We start from the raw sequence: 13,303 nt of genomic DNA, 5'->3' as shown, positions 1-13,303 counted from the left end.
CTAATTATAGCAAGCAGAAAAATAATTTGATTGTATAACAACCACAACCTTACTAACCCTAACGTAAAATAAAAGAACAAAAATTAACAAAATGTAAATAGACAGTAGAAATCAATATTTATTTTACTATCAATGTGCTTCAATGATTGCTTCAGTCCTATCGACTTTTGAATCAACTAGAGAATCAACAATCTTTAGTTCAAGATGTTCCAGTATGTTGTACTAGCTTCCTAAATAGCTTCTTTGATCTCATTGTTAGAATCCTTCATGAGATATAGGTCAGGATAATGCTTCTGATACTTATCATTCACCTGCGCCCAAACTTGTTTAATTGGATTAGGATTTGGGAATAGGCTGAAATTTCTATAACTGTAATTCCCAGTCCTTTGAGCCATCTTCTACAAGGTAAATGAGTCTTAGCACTGTCAATGATCAAGATAATCTCTTCTCCCTTAAGAGGTTCCTTAATATTTTCCCATATACCTATGAAATCATATTAATTATAAACCTGAATAATCGACTTTCCAGTTACTCCAACTCCAGCGGAAGGAGGATAAGGAAAACCAGGGAAATAGAGACCATGAGTTTAACTATAAAAAAAACCAGTCCTCATCAAACTAATCTTCCTCTTCCCTACTCTAGCAGTAGGTTCTACATAATTCTTATTTCACTTCTCTTTTGAATACCTAAATATCTATTTCCTTCACTGTTCTTCTTCCCTCAGAACTGTAACCTTATCTCCTGATTTTACTTTCCTCCTGCTCAATTGTTTTATTTAGTGCCGATGAGCTAATGCATATTTCGATCTCTCCTGAGCTAGATGCAAATTCAAGTAAACTCTTTTTTATACCAACCACTTTCTAAGATATTGTTGTATAAGCTTTCTCCTAACCGTCATGGAAGAAGAACTTGGAGTAACCTTTTGGGCAATCTCAAAATAGGTAGTATTGTGACTTTAAAGAACTTCTGCTACAATAGCATCATCCTGTATCTTGGTAGTATTAGGATGTCTTCTATGTTTCCTCTCCTTACTCTCCAAGACTTTCTTTAATATTGTATTTTTGATATCTATGAGGAGGATGTTAAGGTATTCAGAAATCTGTAGATATACAACCTGATGGTTTTTTGTAATCCAAGGATTATCAGCCTAGTAAACTCAGAGAGGTGATAGGTTGAAATAGCTATTTTTTGATAACTGCGAAGAATAGGTGCCATAGTATTTAAAGGAAACAGAATCAGGAAACATTATTGGATTGTGGTTGAGTTGATGCAATTTGTAATAATAGGGTTGAAAATGGGAGGAGATAAGGGAGAATGGTTGCTGCGCTTCTTGGACATTCAGTTATAGTTGCTAACAAACAATATATGAAAGTGGAAACCTAGAAATGAAGGAAACTATATAAGCTGAAGACAAAAGTCTAAAGCTATTAATGTCTCCCCCAATGATTACCACCAGATGTTACTATCTAAAAGAGTTACCCCTTACCTTTGCTCCAGGGTTTGCTTCTTTCTCTTGATGAGACAATACTAATTGCTCTCTCAGAACTCACTTAAAGTGATCAGATGTCACGAATATGGCTTGGCGAGGAATAGGTTTTCATGTGACACAGGGTTATGAGTTACAGGTATGTTATTGTTTTACACATATGACTCATTCGAGTTATATGATTTGTTATGTGTAGGATTTGTGATGCTTTCGCACATGGCTCAAATATGAGTCCTGGGAGTACGCCTGGCGAGTATGCCTTGCAAGTGTGCCTCGCGTGTAGGCCTGGCATATATGATTTAGGTTTCGCACATGACCTCGTTATGAGGTCATGGATTTTGACCATGTGACAACCTTGGTCACATGACTAGTTTGTAATGATTTGATTTCGCACATGTGACCACTTTGGGTGACATGACTATGGGTGGGAAGAACACTATATAGGTAGGCTGATGCGGCCAAAGAGGATAGGTTCCTCACGCTTGGTTCTAAGTACTTTTTCTCGTCCTTGCCGTCGCTTCCCCCTGAGCAATTCTTTCGTACCCATGGTGGGCCTTAATGGCTTGGATTCTGGAGGAGATATCTGAGTTCGCTCAGTAGTTCCTGGGGTTCTTGGTGTTGAGGTCTATTGGCGTTGCATGGCGGATTACTTGTTTGCTTCTTGTTTCATTGCCTGATGGCTTCTCACGATACTGTCACTTCGAGCTCTTCAACACGGTCGCTGGCGAGCTCCTTTCGGTGAATTGTCTTCTGTTTCCTGTCTATCGTCTACTCGTAGGTTTCGCGTTCAATTGGAGAGGATTGAACTTCTTGTTTGGGGCGATCACCTGTGACGTTCTTTAGGCCAGCTCATGTTTCTTGTTGGGTTTTAATGAAGTCCTTAGTTCTCACGATACAAAACGCCCTTGGGTTAGACTGATGACCTTTCCAAGTATCAACTCATTGTACCGGCAGCATCATTCCTCAAGTGGCAGGGTGGTGCACGCACAGCCCCTCCTTGTTACATTTTCGATTCTATGGTCGGAATCCAATGATGTTGTTTATCACCATTCCCTTGGAGGTTTTGTTCTTATGGCATATACAGTGGTTCAGTCAGGTGTCTCGTCCTCTCTATGGTGGGGATGGCTTTGACCCTGCAAGATCTTACCCCCTGGTCTGGTTTTACATGGCTACCTGGGGTGGTGTAGGACGATTGGCTGCCAGTGTCATGAATATGGCTTAGCAGGAAAAAAGGTTTTCATGTGACACATGGTTATGAGTCACAGGTATGTTATTGTTTTGCGCATATAACTCATTTGGGTTATATGATTTGTTATGTGTGGGATTTGTGATGCTTTCGCACATGGCTCAAATATAAGTCATAGGACATGCGCCTGACGAGTATGCCTTGCGAGTATGCCTTGCGGGTAAGCCTTGCGCATATGAGTTATGTTTCACACATGACCTCATTATGAAGTCATGGGTTTCGCGCATATGACTCAGTCGAGTCATATGACTTGTTTATTGTGTTATGATTGGTTTATGAGTTTTGCACATGACCTCGCTATAAGGTCATGGGTTTTGAGCATGTGATCACTTTGGTCACATGGCTAGTTCGTTATGATTTGGTTTTGCGCATGTGACCACTTTAGGTCATATGATTAAAGGTGGGAAGAACACTATATAAGGAGGCCGACGCGGCTGAGGAAGATAGGTTCTTCACGCTTTGTTCTAAGTACTTTTCCTACTTGTTACTTTAACGAATATAAAACACCTTTACGATCTTTATCTTTATTGCAATATTATCGTTATGCCAGGAAGCGCTCGTTACGAAGACGAGTTAGGGAAAGCTTACGATAGGCGTTTCCGATAGAAGACAAAGGTCTTATACTATCGGTAACGTAGGCAGGGCCCTAAAGCTATCGTAAGACAAAGAAAGAAGAAGACAGAAACGATAAGTATCGTTCCCCATTGCTAAGAACTAACTATCTACAAAGGGATCGGTACATTACAAAGTGTCTCCTAGTGCGACACCAAACGATACAAGAGGGCATCCTTCAACCCAGATAGGGAAGTAGATATTGACATCGACGATCAAAATCTTAATCTAGGAGGATTCAGCGATGCCCTAGATCACGTCACAGCTGAACCCTCGTGATCAGCAAGCCCAGTAACCCCAGAGAAAGGATCACCAGTCGATAGCTCTCCTGCTGGAACTCCACGACCTGAGAGAATGTCGGGATCCGCTGTACCTGGGCCACCAGCCCCAGCAGCTCCAGCACTAGGAACCAGCATACTTGGAATGACTGAAGATCAGTTTCACCCATTTCTCGCAGCCATGCGAAATACAGGACAAGGAAATATCCAACGACCAAAAGCAAAGGAGCCCGACAGATACGAAGGAGCCGAAGATAAGCTCCGAATATTCTTAGCACAATGCGAAGGATATTTTGCTGTTAAAGGATACGGAGAACAACATGACGAGATCAAGATTCCATATGTGGAATCTCTGCTCAGAGGACTCGCAGGACAATGGATCATGCCTTTCCAAGATGGAAGGAAGCAGAGGGAATGGGTCACATACGAAGAGTTCAAGGCGACACTCTTCGAACAATATGGAGATCCCAACGCTAAAGAAACAGCAAGACGAAAGCTTGAAACACTCCAGCAAGGAAAACAAACATTCTCGGCATACTGGAACGAATGTCAACTATTGGAATACTAGGCTGAGTTTGATGATGCGACTCTCTACATCATCCTCCTGAGAAACTGCAGTGAGAGACTCCGAGAGGCATGGGGAATCTCTGACCTGCGCTATACGACAGCCGAATGGTTTGCAAGATGGGCAATCGACAAAGAAAGCAAATTAAACATGGTTTAGAGCAACTCTGAAAATACTATAGCGCACAGAGTGGTCCAATCATCCAGGAACATGGATGGAACCTTCAAACCGCAAGCACGTGGAGGAGAAAGTTGGGCATTACCACCAGGCGAACCAATGGAGTTAGACAAGTCAAGAACAGGACCCGCTCTGAATCTGTCTAAAGAAGAATACGCCATGAGGATGAATGGGAAATTATGCCTAAGGTGTGGAAAAGCAGGGCATCGGATACAAGAATGCAGAAGCCGACCGGACAACGGATACCAGGGAAACAGAGCTGCTGGAAATAACCGTTTCCAAAATCAGAAAAGGAGCAACATCCGCGAGATGATAGCACAGGATTCACCGGCGGAAAATGACAAGGGTCCCCAGTAAACGGTGGTCTGGGAGACCCAAGATGTGGACCTGGAAGACACATCAAATTAGCAAACGACCACACGGCACTACACACGCAAAGAGGAGAAGAAGATGGAGATCATCTGATGATCAAAACAAAGATATACAACAAAGAAAAAGAAGAAACAACAATATATGCAATGCTCAACTCGGGGGCCACTGAAGACTTTATCGACAAAGAAATATGCGACAAATACGGCCTCCAGACCAAACAAGCGAAGATAGCAAAACAAATCTACCTAGCGGATGGAAAGCCAAGTGCTATGGGTCCTATAACTCATACGGTGACAGTACCTATGGACATCGACAGCCATAGGGAAACAGCAACCTTTCAAGTGGCAGATCTAAAGAACTATGAGATAGTTCTAGGGATGCCATGGTTACGGAAACATAATCCAACGATCGATTGGAACAGGAACAAGATGACGTTTACAGGTGAACTATGTGCGACACAATGTCTCAACAGTTCACCTGTAGTCTACTCCACACAGATACGAGAAGCGGAAGAAGAAACTTTACATGCAATGTTTGCCGAGATGGGGCAAGATAAGAGAGTCTGGATACAAAGGCTGGACCAAGAGGCAAAAGTGCCTACCAAGGGTTCCAAAGGGGCAGCAGGACACGACCTATACGCCAACGAAGGAATCAAGATACCTGCCAACAGACAGGCAATGATAGTAACGGGAATAGCCATTGGACTCCCAGAAGGCACCTACGGACGAATAGCACCCCGCAGTGGTCTAGCGGTCAAACACCGACTCATGACCATGGCAGGGGTGATCGACGTCAACTATACAGGTGAAGTCAAAGTGGTCCTGGCCAACCTATCTCAAGAGAACTATCAAATCCAGAAAGGCGATCGAATCACACAGTTGATAATCGAAAAAATCAACCCAAAAGATCTGCATGAAGTAGATCAACTGGAAGAAACCACAAGAGGAAGTAAGGAATTTGGAAGCACAGACCAAAGCCAGCTCGATACAACAAAAAGAATTGAGATCAAAGAAATCACAGCACAAGCCTTCGGACGGTACTATCGAAGAGGAGATACCACAGGAATTCTCAAATGGACATCCGAAGACGAGAAAGCAGTTCTAGAAAAAATCAACATCAGCACAGAACTAGCAATCCAGGACAAGAAATACCAAAGCAAAACGGGATGGAAAGAATTGGTTCCAAAAGAATATCACCAATTCACAAATCTATTCCAAGAAGAGGAAGCTATGGAGCTACCACATTGAAGACCAGGAATTGACCACGAAATTCCGCTGGACAAAGACGAAAAAACGGGAAAAACAAAAGAAATTCCCTACAAGAAGTTATACCCCCTAGGGGAAGCAGAGCTTGAAGAACTGAGGAAGTATATTGAGCAAAACCTAAAGAGAGGATGAATCCGAGACTCTTTCGCGTCAGGAGGATCTCCAATACTATTCGTCAAAAAGAAAGACGGAAAAATGAGACTCTGCGTGGACTACAGGATCCTCAATTAGGTTACCAAGAAAGACCGATATCCACTACCCTTGATTGGGGAAGCACTGGACAGAATACGATCAGCAAAATATTTCATCAAACTCGACATCAAAGACGCATACCACAATATACGCATCAAGGCAGGAGACAAATGGAAGACTACATTCGCCTCCAGATACGGAATGTTCGAATACTTGGCTATGCCTTTCGGGCTAACCAACGCAACAGCTTCATTCCAAAGATGGATCAACAGGGTACTTAATAAGTACCTCTACATATGTTGCATCGTATACCTGGATGATATACTCATATACTCGGAAAACATACAACAACACCCAAAAGATATCAGCAACATCATGGGGGCAATACAAGGATCAGGCATGAAGATCAAACCAACAAAATGCGAATTCCATAAGGAAGAAACAGAATACCTTGGATTTATCATCAATCGAAGAGGGGTCAAGGTTGACCCAGTTAAGACAGCAGCCATTTGGGATTGGGCCAAACCAAACAACAAAACAGATGTTCAGTGCTTTATGGGATTCTGCAACTTTTATCGAAGGTTCATAGAGGGATTGAGCAGGCTTGCAAAACCACTCTATAACCTTACGAAGAAAGACAAGAAATGGGAATGGGGAGAAAACGAACAAAGAGCATATGATGCTATACGAACGCATCTAACATCAGCACCCATACTGGTTCATTTCGACCCAAACCGAAAGACAACGATCCAAATGGATGCCACAAAATACGTATGCTCAGGCATACTATCGCAACAATGCAATGATGGAAAATGGAGGCCAGTGTCTTACCGATCCAAGACAATGACCCCTGCAGAGTGCAACTACAATGTTGCAAACAAAGAACTATAAGCGATAGTTCAAGCACTAAAAGAATGGAGGAGATACGTTTCAAACAACGACCATCCAGTCCGAGTTCCAACCGACCACAAGAACCTCATCCCGTTCATGACCACGAAAGAATTGAACGACCGCCAGATAAGATGGATGGAGCACCTTAGCAAATACAACTTCAAAATCGAATACCGACCAGGAAAAGAGAGCGGAAAGCCAGATGCTTTGACGAGGATTGCAAGCGATAAACTACAAATGAAAGAAGACGAAAGAATCAAACAAAAAACACGAACCCTATTACCAAAAACCGACTTCGAGGCAATGGAGATTATCCAATTCACATCGAAGGAGGAAAGAGGAATTGAGAACGCAAATGAGAAAGACAAAACAATCCAGGCAATAAGAGAAGCTTTGGAAAAAGGAAAAAAAGAGATGAAAGGAATTGCACGGGGGTTATGCCAATGGAAGGACGGAAATATGTGGTACGATGGGAAACAATGGATCCCGGAAGGAGAGGAGATAAGGACAGACATCAGACGACAACACCATGATATCCGAACGGCAGGACACGGAGGAACGGCTAAAACTACGGAATTCATCATGAGGTCCTTTTATTGGCCAGGACTGCGCGAAGATGTCAAACGATATGTCAAAAACTGCGACATATGCCAGAGAACGAAAACGGCTAAACACGCACCATATGGACTACTAAAATCAAATAAAGTCCCCAAACAACCATGGGAAACAATTACTATGGATTTCATCACAGACCTACCAACATCGGAAAATTGCGATAGCATCTTGGTCGTGGTGGATCGCCTGACCAAAATGAGTCATTTCGTTCCGGTTAGAAAAGACATCAACGTGAGGGATTTTATGCAAACATTCTTCCGAGAGGTCTTTCGACTTTAAGGCCTCCCAAAGAATATCAGTACGAATCGAGGAACATTATTCACATCGGGACTATGGAAGAAAGTAACCGGAAAAATGGGGATACAAAACAGGATGAGCACAGCTTTCCACCCACAAACGGATGGACCAATGGAATGGGTAAATGCGATACTCGAGCAATATTTAAGGGCCTATGTCAATTATCAAGAAAATTATTGGTACAAGCTGTTATCTATGGCCGAGCTCACATACAACAATGGAAAGCAAGAAACAATTGGCACGACACCCTTCTTCGCAAATTGCGGACAACATCCACAAAGTCAGACCACATATCATACGATTAATGATGTGATACCAGATAAAACCGATATGGGGAAACTACACGAAATATTACAATACGAAATGAGTCAAGCACAACAACGACAGAAAGAACAATACGATAAGCACCGAAGACCAGATCCGAACATACGACCAGGAGATATGGTATGGCTAATACCACGCAATATTCATAAAATGTGACCATCAAAGAAATTGGACTACAAGAAAATAGGACCATTCCGGATACTGGAAGAGGTTGGCAGCCGAGCTTATAAACTCGACCTTCCCCCCTCAATGCGAATACACAATACATTCCACATCTCACTCCTCGAACTACACAACGACAATAAGTTTCCTTCATAAACATTTATTCCTCCCCCTCCAATCGAACTCGACGGAGAACCAGAATACGAGCTCGACGAAATAGTCGATTCCCACTTCTTCCATGGTCACCTACAATACCGAGCCAAGTGGACAGGATATTCTCCTGAACACGATAAAACTTGGTACTTCGCAGACAATTTCGAAAACGCACAAGATGCCATCTCAACCTTCCACCAGCGATATCCGGGCAAGCCCGGCCCAAGTGACAATCACTTTCAACCAAGGCAAAGAAGAGGGAAGGACTCCTGCGCCATTGCAACAACATGAGGGCTGGGGAGATAGCCCCCGCCAAATCACACCCACCAGCCCCAAATACTCATTCATGGGGCCAACCGACGAAGAACTCAAGGAAAGGGAAAGACAGGCACAGTATAACGCCATGTCATGGACGGTATGCTACGATGACGGTTGCCAAACACACTTTGGCGACAAGGAAGGCTCGGGATGGTTCCTGATGGAATGCCGAAAGCGTGGCCCACGCCCTGACCACATCATGAAGTATTGGCAACAATGCTTCAGAAATGGGTGTAGGATGCACTGGGCACAAAGAATATCTGTGGTATTCTTCCCGCAGAAGGATGGAAGCCGAAAAGAGTTGGAAGGAGAAGATGCCAGAAAGGCATGGGCCGCGAGAACGCGGTCCAACGAGGGAGGGGCCCAAAGCTCCTCGGCAGACACGGAACCGGATGTCAGGAGCCTACACAGGCATATCCGGGAACTTCGAGAACAACTGGGCCAAGCCAAGGCCACAATTTCGGCAAACGACAAAACGATCACGGAGCTCAGAAAGCTGAACGACAATCAGCGGCACACGATCGAAATGGCGAATCTGACTCCGGAATCGGTAAGGGTCAGATGGAGGATGGCAGACGAAAGGTTCTACAAGCTGAGAAGGACCATGCGCTCGGCAGGACGGGAACTATTGAAACTGGGAGAAAAAGCCTGATGCGACTCAGGCTTAGAAGGAGGGGAGCTAATGTCACGAATATGGCTTAGCAGGAAAAAAGGTTTTCACATGACACATGGTTATGAGTCACAGGTATGTTATTGTTTTGCACATATAACTCATTCGGGTTATATGATTTGTTATGTGTGGTATTTGTGATGCTTTTACACATGGATCAAATATGAGTCATGGGACATGCGCCTGACGAGTATGCCTTGCGAGTATGCCTTGCAGGTAAGCCTTGCACATATGAGTTATGTTTCACACATGACCTCATTATGAGGTCATGGGTTTCGCGCATATGACTCAGTCGAGTCATATGACTTGTTTATTGTGTTATGATTGGTTTATAAGTTTTGCACATGACCTCGCTATCAGGTCATGGGTTTTGAGCATGTGATCACTTTGGTCACATGACTGATTTGTTATGATTTGGTTTTGCACATGTGACCACTTTAGGTCACATGATTAAAGGTGGGAAGAACACTATATAAGGAGACCGATGCGGCTGAGGAAGATAGGTTCTTCACACTTTGTTCTAACTACTTTTCCTACTTATTACTTTAACGAATATAAAACACCTTTACGATCTTTATCTTTATTGCAATAATATCGTTGTGCCAGGAAGTGCTTGTTATGAAGACAAGTTAGGGAAAGCTTACGATAGGCGTTTCCGATAGAAGACAAAGGTCTTGTACTATCCATAACGTAGGCAGGGACTTAAAGCTATCGTAAGACAAAGAAAGAAGAAGACAGAAACGATAAGTATTGTTCCCCGTCGCCAAGAACTAACAATCTAGAAAGGGATCGTTACAGCCAGACACTCTCATTGTCTTTGTGTTTGGGTGGTTTGGTTGTGGTCTTTGGTTGGCGGCTCCACCCATTGCAAGTCGGGCCTACCTTCTGTTTGTCTGCTTCTGTTCATTCGCCCACCCCATTCTTGTCACGTCAGTTGGGAATGCCTCTTAACTGTGATTCGGTCTGTGCCTGTTGGCGGACCTGTGGGGCTGGCTTTGGCTGGCTCTGCATACTCTTTCCTGACTCGGTTGGACTTTAGTTCAGCTGTGTTAGAGGGTGTGGCTGGTGCCGATGCCTTCAGGTGTTGGTGCTCCCTCCTTTGTGGCTCCCAGCTGTTGCTGGTAGGCCCCCCTTGGCGATATGGGGTTGAGGGCTAGGGCTCTGTTAGTGTGGCCAAGACCAATGGCTGCCTGATTGGGCTGGGTATAGGCTGTCCTGTGGCTATCAGATGGTTGATCAGTCTGAGGGGCTGGGGGGCTGGATGGGCTCTGCGGCGTCTGGTGTGTGGGGCTTTGGGGGGGCTGATTGGGGGCGGAGAGGCACCTGTGAGCACCAGTCAGGCCTGCGTCAGGTTGGGCGAGGTCTAATTAAGTGTTTCTAGTCCGGCTTGGGCTGTTAGGCGAAGCTGCTGAGTGCTGTAAAGCTCCCTGACAGACCGGTTGGCTGATGGCCATCTGTGCGGATAGTGGGTTGCAACCACCTAGTTGGACTTGTTTGGGTCTTATGTGCTCGGTTTTGTAGAGTTTGTTTGGTTTCTTTGGTCTGGTTCTTGGTACGGCTGGAGGGGACAAGGCACCAGAGGTAGGAGACAGGCACCACTGACCTTTACGGTCTGTTACCACCTCTATGTCTTTTCTTTGTTTATAGTGATTTTGTTTGCGGGACAGGTAGCAGGTACCGGTCGTCCTCACCAGTACGCTTCCTCGGAGGCAACCGGAAAAGTGGGTTTATAGGCGCGACGGCCAGGCATGCGGGTACGAAAGGTGGACATGTTGGTTACCTCTACCCTGCCACTGTATCGCCTGTACGTTTAGTTGGTGTGTTTTGTTTGGTTTTATACTGTGGTGGAGGTATTACGGGACGGTATTTAGCCCGGGTGGTAGTGATATTTTGATTGATGGATCAGGAGCCTGGTTGGGTCGGTCTTTTGCGCGGCTTTGGCTACGCTCAGTGCTGGTTGGCTGCATACCAGAGAGGCTACGGACTGGGACTGGTGCGGGTACTGGGTTGTTTGATGGTCTTGTAATTAGTTCTGGTGCGGGCATGACTCGGGGATGGCAGGTGTGGGGCTGTAGGCTTAGTTAGCTTAGGATTAGTGGTATACCAGTTAGCGGTATCCCTGCGCCGGTGGAGGCTCGTCGTCTGCTAGTGTTGGCAGTACTAGTTTAAATAAAATCCGCTTTAATTCCAAGTACTGTTCCTACTTATCACTTTAACAAATAGAAAACACCTTTACAATATTTATCTTTATTGTAACGTTATCATTACGCCAAGGAAAGCTCTGCACAAAGACGAGTTCGAGAAAGCTTACGATTGGCGTTCCTGATAGAAGACAGAGGTCATGTACTATCGGTAATGCAGGCAGCGGCCTAGTGCTATAGTAAGACTAAGGAAAGAAACAGAAGCAGAGAAGTATCGTTCCCCATATCCAAGAACTAACTATTCAAGGAGGAATTGTTACATTACAAAGTGTCACCTAGTGCGATGCTAAACGATACAAGATGGCATTCTTCAACCCAGATAGTGAAGGAGATATTGACATCGACGATCAAAACCTTCACCTAGGGGTATTTAGCGACGGCCTAGATCACATGTCAGCTGAGCCCTCGAGGGCAGCAAGCGCAGTAACCCCAGAGAAAGGATCATCAGTCGATAGCTCTCCTGCAGGAACTCTACAACCTGAGAGAATGTCGGGATCAATAGTACCTGGGCCACCAGCCCCCACTTCTCTGACACCAGGCACTAGCATACTTGTAATGACTAAGAATCAGTTTCAGGCATTTCTAGCAGTAACATGAAATACATGACATGGAAATATCCAATAACTGAAAGCAAAAGACCCGAACAGATACGAAGGAGCTGCAGACAATCTACAAATATGCTTGGCATATTGCGAAGGGTATTTTGCCCTTAAGGGATATAGAGAACACCACGATGAGATCAAGATTCCATATGTGGAATCTCTACTAAGAGGACCCGTGGGGCAATGGATCATGCCCTTCCAAGATGGAAGGAAACTGAGAGAATGGGTCAAATACAAAGAGTTTAAGGTGACACTCTTCAAGCAATTCGGGGATCTCAACACCAAAGAGACAGCAGACTGAAGCAGGGAAATCTCCAACAAGGAAAACAAACCTTTTCGGCATACTGGAATGAATGCCGACTATTGGAATACGAGACCACATTTGATGATGCTACTCTCTACATCATCCTCCTAAGAAACTGCAGTGAGAGACTCCGAGAGGCATGCGGAACCTCTGACTTACGCTACACAATAGCAGAACGAGTTGTAAGATGGGCGATCGATAAGGAAAGCAAATTAAACATGGTTTGAAGCAAGTCAGAAAACACTATAGCACACAGGGTGGTCCAATCATCGAGGAATGTGGACAGAACGATCAGACCGCAAGCAGCTAGAGGTGAAAGTCGAGTATTACCACCAGGCGCGCCAATGGAGTTAGACAAATCAAGAGCAGGACCTGCTCTGAACCTATCTAAGGAAGGATATGGCAGAAGAATGAACAGAAAGCTCTGCTTAAGGTGGGGAAAAGCAGAACATCTGATACGAGAATGCAGAAGCCGACCCAACAGTGGATACCAAGGAACAAAAGCTGCAGGAAATAATCGCTTCAAAAATCAAAAGAGGAGCAATATTCGCGAAATGATCGCGGAAGATGCAC

The sequence above is a fragment of the Tuber melanosporum genome, assembly GCF_000151645.1.
Source record: "Tuber melanosporum whole genome shotgun sequence assembly, scaffold_224, strain Mel28".
Taxonomy (NCBI): Eukaryota; Fungi; Ascomycota; class Pezizomycetes; order Pezizales; family Tuberaceae; genus Tuber; species Tuber melanosporum.
Note: the sequence above shows the minus strand (reverse complement) of the source record.